The sequence below is a fragment of the Colius striatus genome, chromosome 12, assembly GCF_028858725.1.
Source record: "Colius striatus isolate bColStr4 chromosome 12, bColStr4.1.hap1, whole genome shotgun sequence".
Classification (NCBI taxonomy): domain Eukaryota; kingdom Metazoa; phylum Chordata; class Aves; order Coliiformes; family Coliidae; genus Colius; species Colius striatus.
In genome coordinates, this window is record NC_084770.1 from 16907804 (window position 1) to 16920423 (window position 12620).

Here is a 12620-nt window from a genome sequence, read left to right on the forward strand (position 1 = left end):
TCGGAGAAGGTTTAAGCTGTGTCCTGGAAAGTGTTTGCTGTTGCTGGATTACAACCCTGCTGGCTGTTATCTGTGAAACTCACCTGTCAGTGGAAGCAGCAGTGGAACTTTTGGCATGCTGTACATTCTGCATTGTTTTCCTCAGCATTTGTTGCCCATGTGAGGGGAAAACCCATGTTAGTGCCAAATATTTACCAACAAGCAGATGTACTTGTCTACCTTTTAATACCCCTGTACTTTGGAGCACAGGTTGCTACAGCTGTTTGCTTGTTAGAGGCAAGGTTATTGATAATAGAGGAAGCATAATGCAGGGCTTTGAGCTTTCCTAGCCCTCCTGGCAACTGCCAGTGTCCTGTCAAAGGTAATGAGCTCCTTGTATTTTATCTCTGCTGCCAGTCTCCCCAAAGCTACATCTTTTCTTGTGTTTCAGCATAGTTCGTAGCATCATGGTTGTGAAAGAAACAATCAATGGCAGACAGACTCTGCAGCAAGCTTCTTGCTTCAATTTTCCTGCAGATATCCAAAGATTTAAATTTTAAGGTGTGTATTTTGTTACTGATGGGGTTTTTTTGTTTGTTTGTTTCCTGGCTATTGCGTACTTGACTGTGCATTGTAAAGCTCTGGGCAGAGAACCAACCCAAAACTACTTGTGTACTGATACAGCAAGCATAGCTGGAGAGATTGATGTTTGAGGCATCGTTTGGGATCAAGGCCACTTCAAGAAGTGCTTAAGGTTCAGTTATTTTCCATTGATAAAATGCAGCTGGTAGTGTTTGTCCAGTTCACAGTGGTCTGAGGAGGAACCGATGGTGCTATAGCACTTGCCTGCTCAGGGGATGAAGTGTATAGGAGGGCAGGTAAAGAGGCACATGCTCAAACTCTGTAGGACACTTGAAGCTTGATTTCTCATTTTACAGTCAGTTTGAAGCATGTGGGGAGTGACTATCAGCAATTTGGTTTGCAGTTTTAGTCCTTGTATATTTTTCTGACTGTATTTGCATGGCAGTACTTGTTTTCATTTTCAGTTCTACATGACTCAGGGAATATTGTATCTATGCATGTGCTTATTGCATATAGTCCTCTATGTAACCTAGTCCTGTTGTAATCATGCAAATCTGCCACAAGGTGCACATACAATCTGCCAAGATTTATAGACAAATTTTAAGATTCTGTAGTAGTTTAAAAAATCTCGTAATACATTAAAGATTTACAAAAATTCTCTTGCATTTTGAGTGGCAACTTCAATATTTTCTTCTCTGCTAAGAAGCATATCTGCAATCTGGGCAATCCTGCTTGTCCTTGTAATATTTACTTGCTAATCTTTTCTATCAAAAATAGCAGAACCTATTTATCAAAGTCCTAATATAGCAGGCTGCAACACTTTAAGCATCTTAAAAATTACCTCTGCACCAGTCCTGGTACTGCAATGAAAGCATCTGTTCAAATACCCTGCTTTGGGAATGTTAAGCAATGATTCCTGTACAAAGTTCTTGTGTTTCAAACTGCTGCCAGTCTAGCAACAAATTCCAGGTACTTCAAATGCCCTGTGAAGGATTGCAAGACAGTTGCACGTGTTAGACATAAACAAGTTGGGTTCTGAGGAACTGTCACACCTCTGTAAGTTTTAAGGTACAGGAGCTTTTAATGACTGGATTTCTTGTTTTGATTTAGATGTATAGACTTGGAATATATTCTTCCATCTCAATGAAATTTTGACTTCTTTTTTTCTTGAGCTTCTCTCGTTCCATATATATCTCAGTATGTGCTTCTTCAGCATGTACAGGTCTAGTAATGGTATTTTCCTACACAAGCTGTAACTTTCTGAAGAGCATCAAAAATTGCTGTCTTTTTGGCAAATGTTTCTTTAAATCTCATATTATTAAAGGCCCATTGAGTCTGAAAATTAAATAATGTAACTTTGTGCAAACAAACATATTTTCAGTGTAGTTAGAAGATGGTTTGGATTACTGTCTTTAGGCCTATACAGCCAAGAAACCAATTATGGGCATGGTTAGAAAACGATCGCGTGCATTAGATTATAACATGATTCTAATAGTGTAAAATTGCTGCACAACAAATTAGTCTGTATAGATTTTGACAGTTTTTGCCTTTAATAAACTACATTATTAAGCAATACACAGCTGCAATGCTTCCAAAATCAGAGAAAAATAGACCTTTATTTCTGTGTCAAAATCTTTTTCATAGAGCTGGACTGTGGGTATTTGGTAAACTTGGTTTGAGTTGTATGATTGACTTGAATCGCTCTGTCCTGAGATGGGTTTTTGTCTCTGTAAGTAAGTGATGCTCCGATTAGAAGACTTGCTTTAAAGACTTTGTCAGACACCTTTTTACTGTTAGTCCCAACAGATGCATTCACAATCTTAAGGGTTGCCATTTAGTAAGCTAACATTTGGGGGTTTTTAATATAATTCATGAACAAATGGTGACTACATTAATCCTGCCTATTTATTTCAGCTACAAACCTGAGCCAAGAATTTGAGTGTCCTGAGAGTGTGCGAGTGCTACCTATGTTGTAACTCCATATACCTATTGAATTGCAGCTCTGAAATCCAAGAACCTGTCTTTTACTCATGTAAAGTGCTACTACAATGCTATAAAATAAAGCAAAATTTACCTGATTATCAAAATCAGAGTATTTAATAGCTTCATTAGGCTTTCATATCCTGAGCTATATTCCAGCTGTAGGTTTGAGAACAACTATGACTGCCAAATGACATTTGTATCTACATTTACAAGTCTCTATTTTAGTGATACAGACTAAGTAGATCTGATGTACTTACGATATAATCTGCTTTTGCTCCAAGTTAGGACAAAATCCCACTATTTTACCTGCATAACCAGGCAAATTAAAGTCTAGTTTGAGGTGTGCGCTCCATCCCAGAAGTGCCACTTACTATTTAATCAAGAGGATTATTCCTGCAGGACACAGTCAATACCTGACAGTTTGGCTGTTCCTGTTTCACAGTCCAAGAGCAATGAGGACAGAGCTTATTTCTGGGAGTTCATGGCTGCTGTTGCTTGTGGTGTTTCAGCTCTCACGCATTTCTCCTGGGAGAACCTGGTGGCACTGACTTAATGGGGGTAAATAGAAAGATGAAGGCTACTTGTTTGTTGTGTTTGTAGTGTGAGTGAATCTCTGGTCATGAATTCCAAGGGCCACATGAAGTATATTGCAGCCTTCTGCTCCAGGAATGGTGACAGTAATGATGGTTGAAGTTGTAAGATAAACAGAGATGACGTGTAGAATGGAAAGCGAAAAAAAAAGGCATTATTTACTACATTTTAAAATAGTGAAGTTGAGGATTTTCAGGAATGAGAAAGAAAATAGCTTTATACTGCTTTTGAGTCGCTTAGGTTTTGAAGACTGCTTTTCCAGGAAAAACAGATACAAGCTGCAGAGATAATTTTTAATCAGTGTGTGAAGTAATGCCTGTAGCATTCACAGCACTAGTCATGAAACAATACTAGGGGAGGCAACTTTTGAAAAACTAAATGCTTTTGCCTTCCAGTTTGATAAAAATCATTCCTGCGTTTGATGCTTTCACTGAGAATATACATATAAAACTTAAAGTCTTTAGGCCAAGTAGTTTGAATTATGTTCAAGCCAGAGAACTGTAATATCTCTCAATCAGAAAGAATAATAATTACAATGTCTTTTTTTTTCCAAAACCGTTTGACCAAGTAACTTTCACAGGACACTACTTGTATACATTTCTGTATAGACAGTACATAAGCAGTCTATGAAAAAAACTCCAGCAATATGCATCGGCACCTTGGAATATGCTGTAGAGTACAAAAGGAAATAAGAAAGAAAAAAACCTGTCTTCCATGTATGAGGAATGATGGGCCAATGGGAAATATAATTAGCTTCTCTCCAATTCTTTAATTCTTGCATTGTTTTCATTTAGTGTTCAAAAGACATACCTCATCTGAAGACTGCACAGCACAGTAAAGCTCAGAAACCTGTTTGCTCAATATATTCACGGGTCAGAGCTGTATAGATGTGAATATTGCATCCTTCTCAGCAGGCAGTGAAATTTAAGACTTCTTGAGCACCATCAATGTGCTCTGAAAATACCCTCTGTGCTGGTAATGTGTGACTTTTTAGATCGTTAAAAGGATGAATGATGGAAATGACAATGGGTAAAGAAGAGAGGAAATGGTAGCATTCACTTGGGACATTGCCTTGAGGTAGTCAAAACAGAACATTAGTGTTTTATAGATGAAGATCTTAAACTTCATAGTTTCAATTTCAAAACCTGGAATAACTGTTTTGCTAACAAGTAATGTTTAATAGTGCAGTTGCACTTGGAGATGCAGTACTGCTGAATCTCTGGTTGTCAACTGCCTGGGGAGCTTTATGGAAAATGTTAGTTGTCTGGGCTGTAAGCTAATGGGATCATTTTTTTTTCTTTTCCTGAGGATTTTTTTACTTGAGTATGTGTATGACTCAGACTTTTAAGCTTTTGTAATGCTCAAACTTCCCTCCATACATTTTCTGTAACTGAGTAGTCTTGCTCAGTCAGTTTTGACTGGATTAGGGCTGTTTAGCTGTTTTGAAGTCTTACTCTGTGATGAGTGTTAGCTGAAATTAATGTGTCTGCTGTTATAAAGGAAATACCACTTTTATCATGTTTACTTTGTGACTATAAATATTATTCAATGAATTGTGATCTTTAACTTTGGATGTGATCAATGATTTATTAGTTTAATTCCTGATGCTGTGTTTGGTTATGCTATGTGTAAGCCTCTGAAATACAGAAAAATATTTAGCAATCAGTGCAATCCTACTTGAAAATTAAAGAGATTTGCTTATGTTTCATAGAGTGATACTAAGAGGCTGACATAAATTTTTCAACCCAAGAGCAGTTTTCTTGAGGCGACCTCACCTGTTGGTTGTGTTTTTCTCTCAGATCTGACAAAAAGGGATCTGTGGTGCTGTTTGCAGAGTCAAAAGGGAAAAGCCAATCTTGTTTTTGTAGATGAAACAACCCTTATTTTGTTAGTGCATTACTTAGATTTCAGTTTTATCTGGTGGTGACATTTGTTGGTTGGATGGTCTTTGAAATAGAGGGATTAGAGAGAATAAGTTGTAGTGAGCACATCAAATATCTCAGTGGTAACATTTGGTTTTATGCAAATGGAGGGAGAAGCAGACCAGAAATTATGCTGTACTCATAGGACAAACTAAAAATAAGGCCTTATTCATGCATTGAGCTCTCTGAAGATCCAAATGTATGCATTGCTTTAAGTTCAAGAGAGACTTACATTTTTATTTAATGTCAATTTATGCTGAATTCTTTTTCTGTATGTTTCCTCACTATATCTTTGCTATAGTCATACTTGCCATACAGAAAGAAAACGGCATCAAATCCTATTAACAGGTGGTCTAGTGGGGAAGACAGCAGTAAACGATGTTTCTAAAAGGAGGTCATTTTTCTCTCCCTGATGGGCCACATCCAATTTATAAAATGCACATGAGTACTTTTTATGAGCACATAATCTACTTTTTTGTCTTTTCCCCTCCTCACTATACATGATTTAATATCAAAGCAACCAAAACCCCTCGACAGTCGTTCAGAAAAGAAATGTTACTTGTTTGTTTAAAATCCCATTTTGGATTATATTTTTAAAAATTACATTGACTTAAGATGTCTTAATCTAATAGCAGTAAGGATTTCAGTTACAAGTCTTGAAAGTGAAGAAGCTATAATGGGAATTGCTGCCCAAAAGCTTGGGAGGGTTGCAAATAAAATTTAAGAGGATTGCGTTAGTCTACTTCAGATAGATATATTCCTTTAATTTAGAGAAGAACAAGACACACTTTTCCCTATGTTTCTTTCAATTGGCAAAAGTGGAAAGAAGCCTGCCCATGAAATGCATAACTAGAATACCCTGCTGATCAAGGAGTGTGCCCTTATGGCAGGTTAATCCAGCATGGCCTCCTTGAGTACCCTGTCCTCCAACCTCACCAATATTAATCAACTGCTTTAGTCAACTACTTAAAAGATTCTGTGAAAATCTCGCTCTCTCCTGAAATTTACCATTACTGTTGCTGTCCTGCACCAAAACAAGTGCAATATGCTTAGATGTATTGCTCATGGTGTGATAAAATTCCTGCTCTGAATTAATATTGCAATGGGGAAGTAATATATTTTTCTATATGAATTTTATGTGCATAGTTATTTTCAGCTGTAGTGGGAAAGATTTCATGCTCACAATGCACAAATTCTTACGGAGTCTGAGCATTTTAGTGACAGATACAGTTGTTGAGCTTGCCAGTTAGCGTCATGTAAAGTGTTGGGCTCGCAACATCATCCACATTTTTGCAGTGTTTTCTTTTCTCAGCCTCTTCCCGAGCCTGGTAAATCCATTTAGTCCTTCCCCTCCTACTCAACTCTGTTGTTTTTTTTTTTTTTTTTTCTTTGATGAGAAAGTAGGTTTGTGGTTTGATTCTTTTCAGAATCTCTGAATTAGACCTAGATATGCATCTCATAAAAAAGAAAAATAAGACTAAGCAGGTAACTACAGAATCAATCTACAACATTACCAGAGAATGAAAGTTTGAAGCGTGGATGTAAATAAGGCAAATTCTCTCCTGTGACTATAGGTGAGCACACTGATGTGCTTCATTTCATCATGTCACTTGGTAGGAATATAATTAATGGTGAAGTTTTTATAGAATCTTGGATGCTACCAGCTCTGTTCATGTCACTAACATATTAATGTGCACTTTTCCTATTTTATGTAATGTGTAAATCTTTGCATCACATGCAATAGATTTTACTTTTAACTGTTAATTTAAAGCAGGATATAAGTGTTTCCAGGATAAATACAATCTAAGAGATTCTCTGATGGTCAGATTATCTGGTGTGAGTGACTGCAGAAGTAGGTGACTTAGGATCCGCCTGAAAAATTACTTTTGCTGCTTAGTAATTCTTAAAAGGCCCGTTAAGTTGGGCTGTGTGTTTCTTACTGTGTGCCTGTCAGCCCTCTCTCCCTAAACAGGCCTCCTGTTGTTGCTGTAAGGAGGTGTTTGTTTTACAGTTACAGGTGTACCTGTAAGGAGGTGAATGCAATGATGAATTTCCACTGTTGTGAAAATGTTGTGGCTTTGTGTGTGCTCTGGAGGGAATTGTGAAGAGGGAAGGAATTTTTCTTAGAGTAGCTTCTGTTGAGCTTGTGGTGGTACACTGCTGTCCGATAGGGCCTCCTGGTTCTTTGTCCTGTTTGACATAATTTCGAGGGCAATATTAATAATATACTTTGAAACACAGTTTGTTCTAAATGAATGAAAAATTCTTAATATAAACATAAAGTGCACGAATTTCAAAGCATGTAGGTGTTGACACTTACTGCTTCCTTTTGTTTGTTCAAGCAGCAGGATCAGCTTCCCCTTTCAGTGACCCATGTGCATTATCATTCATCTTGGAGTTAAAATTTTTTAAGTGTTTTAAACTTCTGATTTTTTTTTTAATTAAATGTTAACAAATAACTGTTATATACAGTTAGATTCTCAGAAATGATCAGTGCAGTACATAATAGCCTAGCAAAGAATTAAAATCACATTAATATAGGGTCGGGACCTTTTCACTTGTGACCTACTGTCATTAAGTGGTGTCACAGAGAAGGGAAGGGAGGCTTTTCAAGACCAGGATGATGGTACTATGTGCTGTTCCAGGCATGTGATGCCTTCCTTGGTTTTAGTCCTTGTTTTAAGGAGGTGTTGGGGAAGTTTCAGTGTTATTTGTAATGTATTTTGTGAGCCTTTATGACTGGAGTTTAATATTTAGAAGAGGATTTGCTGTTTCTGTGATTCTATTCTATTTGGAGTAGGATTTTCTGTTCTTCTATTAAGTATGTTCCTGCTTTAAACAGCATATTTTTTGATATGTGAATTGTTTTCTTGTGATGTCCAGGTAATTTGCTCCTGCATTCAGACTTTTCACTCTCTAATAATTTAATCTGTAATGAATATTAATAGTAGGAATTACTCTTACACAAATATAGGATTAGTAATTATTCTGATCACACGGTCATAATGTACTGAACTCCTAGGGACTATTTCAGTTCTGAAGTCACTTGTGGAAATGAACTCCAAGAGGATATTTTAAGAATTCTTTCATATTAAATGTTCTTTTTAATTTGTTGGTGTTAAATTTTGATCCAAAGTGTTAAATTTTTAAAACACTGGATGGTTTGATTTTTTTTTTTGTATTGCTATTGAATCATTTTAGTGATATACTTTATCTAACACTAAAATAAGCTATTGCATCAATACTTAGCCATTTGTAAACTTTAATCTGGATTAGATTCTGTGGTAGAATTTTGCTTTCATCTAAAAGGGTGAGAAGAGGTTAGAGTTGAAACTGTGCCTGTAATTTTTAAGTAATAAATTCCATGTAAGTAATCATAAAAATGATCTTTAATTTTTGGTGGTTTGTTTTCTTATCTGTGTCTATATTGTAATCAGTGGGAAACAATGTTGTTTTAATGCTTTCAGTAGAAAGACTGGTAGGAAAATAGCTTTTATCTTTTTTTCGTCCTTTAAAATAAACATTGATAGAAACTATCATAATATGGTTTGTGTTACAGGTGGTGTAATACCAAGGGCTGTACTGCTGCCACATCACAATTTTGTGGGGTTTCACAGAGTAGTTCTGGTAAGGACACTCAATGATTTATCTATTTCTTTGTCATAAAAGTGGACTGATAGTTTGGTACAATTTAGTATTAGCAATTGCAATTGTGTGCATTTACAGTATTTGTTAGGTGTCAGTTTCTGCAGTCCACTGACGCTTTACATTAAGTGTGCTTTTATTCAATGGTCTTTAACAGCTCCTTTTGGAGCCGTTACTGTCTCATGTGTAAATCCAAATTAATTTCATTGAGGGTTGCTATGGTATAACACATCAATTCACAGCATGGAAATATTAATAAATAGACCTTTTGACAAAACCTGGTGAAAACTGTATTGTCTACTTGAAGTGTGGAGTCACTATTGCTGTAGTGTGTATGAGTTTTTAAAAACAAGGGGAAAGGTACTGTGTTTTGATCATAGCATGTTGTTTTCAAGTACTTAAGTCTTTGCTTCCTAAAGGAAAATATGACTATGTGGTTCAGAGGGCAAATATCCAGATCATGTGCTGTCACTAGTCTCTTCTTAAATTTAATGTACAGTCACGGTGTTGCAATTGTTTTCTTTAAATGTATGTAACTGCAATCCCTCTATCATTTCTTTTGATTTGACATGCTTTCCTTAAACATATTTTCTTATCTCTTCTCCATGGCTAGAGTTACAAGAGAGATGAGATTACCTTACCTTTTCTAATAAAAGGAAAATTCATTCTGAACCAGTCTACCAACAGCCATGCTCAAGTATTGTGCAAGAGCACAATTGAGTATTTGTTCTTTCAACAGTAGATAACTGATACTGTGTTTGTATCTGTAGAATTTTTAATATATGCTGTAATTTGACAAATGTCTTGTGGGTGTAGCAGATGTCTTTTCTTCCTTCCTTCTACACCCCTCCCCCCCACCAAGAGACTGACATTTTTGTTTTGTTTAAAGTTTTCAGCAAACTCCACTTGTGTATTATCTTGGGTCTATAGAGGACACTGAAACTCGGAGAGAGTTTGTTTTAACAAACTCTATTTTGCCAGCAGACCCTCACAAGTTAGAGAAGGATATTGCTGACTGTTCTTTATGGCCTTGCTCATGCAAGGAACAATTGCACTGACGCTGCTCCAACAAGTCACTTAAGCAATTGAGGTCAATGGGACTAGAATATGTTCAAATATTCTTCTGCATTCATCTGTATCTTTGTATATTTTCACAATACCTTCCCCCCACCCCCCCCCTCCCAAAACAAGGTGGAGTACACATGAACTTCTTCATGGGATTCACTAGTAGACCTAAGAAACTAGTAGTAGGTCTTCCTGCGCTGGTGACATTGAGGGGATGAGTGGAACTTGCTTGATAAGACTTTGTAAATTAGGGAAGCAAAAGGATCCTATTTGAGGACACAAGTGAATTGATGTGATGACTGAAGCCATTGTCCCTGCTATCATTGCATTAGATTGGTCTATCTAAAATATTTCGGCATGGTACTATTGATTGTATATGGTTTCCAGCCCTATAGGTATGTAATACCGTCAGCATGCACAAATCACACATGTCTAACTCTTGGAATGGAAGAAAAGAGTCTTTCAGATTTATATGAGAGAAATGACACTGTGAAGTTTTTAATAACATTATTCCAGAATGTCAAACACCAATTCTGCAAAGTAAAGATATCACAGCCTTATAAATATTGTAAGAAGAGAAAGAAGATGGGAGCTATTTGCACTCTGAGAAATACTGAGAATTTTTCAAAATGTTGTGAGCAATTTGTGCAGTACTTATTAAAGTATAATGTCATCTGGAGAAGTCACGGACTTCTTCCTCTCTGTTGTCTCTTTATTTTCAAACAATGCTTCTATTACTGGAAATGAGCAAGTGGAATTTTCATGCATGGAACTTTTTATTCCAGTGCTGGAGGTAAGGTAAAGATAACCTAACAAGGTGGGTTTCTTTTTTTTGAAAGACTGTCCTGTCTAATTTGTTTAAATCTGAACTAGCAGAAGTACTGTAGAATCACAGAATGTTAGGGGTTGGAAGGGATCTTTAGAGATCATCTAATCGAATTGCTTAATTCTGCAAAAGAAAGAGTAGAAGTCACTTGCAGGAGAATTTGAAGACTGTTTCAGTGCAGCTGCCTATGTAATAGTAGCCTGCAGTTTTAAGACATGGTGTATTTCCCACTCTGCTGATATTTGAACTTGACTAAGCAAAACTGTTTTCACTACACAAAGCTATGAGCATATTTTTAACTGCACCAGTTGAGGAGGCTGTTTAATTCAAAATACCATGTTCTAATGGAGGGGGGGATCCTCTTCGGACAGATAATGTATCTGCAGGGTTTGAGTAGTTTGCTTCAAAGGGGATTAATTAAAAAAAGTGAGAACAGATGTCTGTTGGCATAAACAGAAAGAAGAGGAAATGTCCAGGGTTTGAACTTTTTATCTTAATTGAATCCTTTGTGACTTTCAGCCCATTTGCTAGGAGTGTCTTCAGTAGACTCTCATGCTTCTACTGTACAAAGCTAACAGTTTCAATTTTTAAGGTTTTTATTTGTGTGTATAGGCGCATAGCAAGCATTTGCATACGTCTCTGAAGGATACTTCCTTCCCAACCAAAGACTTTGTATACAACAGGCTGCTTTCTTACGTTCTTTTAAACCATCATTGACTATTTTTTTTGAAACTCATTGCATATCACTCTACAGGTATGTTCAGATTCCTTTTACTAGTCAGACCCCCTTTGCAGTACCTAATTAGAGGGAGAACATTTGGTATGCTGCTTTAGTCTTCTAAAATCAACAGTGCAACTGCTTCTACAGATCTAGGTGACTTAGTGCCATCTGGGGCTATGTAATGGCAGACATGTTCATTGGATCTCTGAGAATGTTTCCTTCACAGTAGTTTAAATATGCCTCTAGACTTACACACCCATGAAGTATCAGAACTTGGCACACGTTCAAAGTTGTCCTTAGCCTAGGATAATTTGAGTTAGGTAAAATATTCCATTGTCAACAGACAAGGGAAGAAGCTTGTTTTTTATTTTTTCAGAGTGTTTTCTAAAAGAGAAGACTGCTCTTGATGATTCAAATACTGGAACAGATGCCATTGGGGAAAAAAAATAAAAGGATATATTACAGGGTATAGAAAATCTGGACAAGGATGATGACTGTATTTTTCTAGGTATTATAGACATATCACCTCAGTATATATGTTATTTTTAATATTCTGCAAAAGATCCTTGATACAGTGTCATTTAGAGACAAAAAAATCAGCAGATTCTGAAAGCAGGAAGGGGGACCAACTTAATATCTAGACAACCTTTAGAAATGTGAGTTTTTTATTAAACATATTGATTTTGCCCTTCAAGTACATATGATTTCTTATGGAAGAAATTTAGATATTGCTACTAGAAATGGAGATATTCTCTGCCAAAATACAGAGGATTGAGGTCTAGACAGTATAGTTTTTTGCTCATGACAACTTACACTCAAACTTTGAGATGTGGTAAAGAGTAGGATGTGGAGATTGAATGTCTGCATTGAAAGTGGTTATTATAGCAGAAACTATTGCATGAATTAACGAAAGAGATACAAAGGCTTGAAAGACAATCTGGCCTTTGCTGCAGAGTTACTGTGGGCAGTATTTTTGTTAGAGCTACCTGTATTCTGGCAAGGTTCTCATGTCTACAGCTCAGCTTATATAATTGAATGTCCAGCCCAGAGTGGAAGCTGAGACATAACTATGCAAGTCACTTCATTGCCTTGCTCACTCTTTGGTTATTGTTTCGCTGTCTCCTAGTCTGTGTGCAGCAGAGGCAAAGACAGCTGTGAGAGACCAAGAATGCTCAGTCTTTTATTTCAGTACAAGTAAAGTAGTACTCTGCCCTCAGGACCTATGTGAACAGCCTGGATAACCTGCCTCTGGACCTGCTCTTTCGAGAGCTGTCTCAGGCACACATGACTGCTTGCCCAACTGCCT

At 36.8% G+C, this 12620-nt stretch overlaps 1 protein-coding gene across 5 annotated transcripts in view; it reads left to right on the forward strand.

Annotated features, from left to right (window-relative positions):
- The window catches only part of TBL1XR1 (TBL1X/Y related 1), a 113815-nt gene that overhangs the window by 65839 nt on the left and 35356 nt on the right, over window positions 1-12620 (forward strand). For 4 of the 5 annotated variants that reach the window (XM_062005530.1, XM_062005535.1, XM_062005533.1 and 1 more), the window contains exon 3: window positions 8617-8684. The exons of the other annotated variant lie outside the window; for it this stretch is intronic. The gene's annotated coding sequence lies outside the window, so the exon portion shown is untranslated. The remainder of the gene's footprint in view (window positions 1-8616; window positions 8685-12620) is intronic. 5 annotated transcript variants of the gene reach the window in all.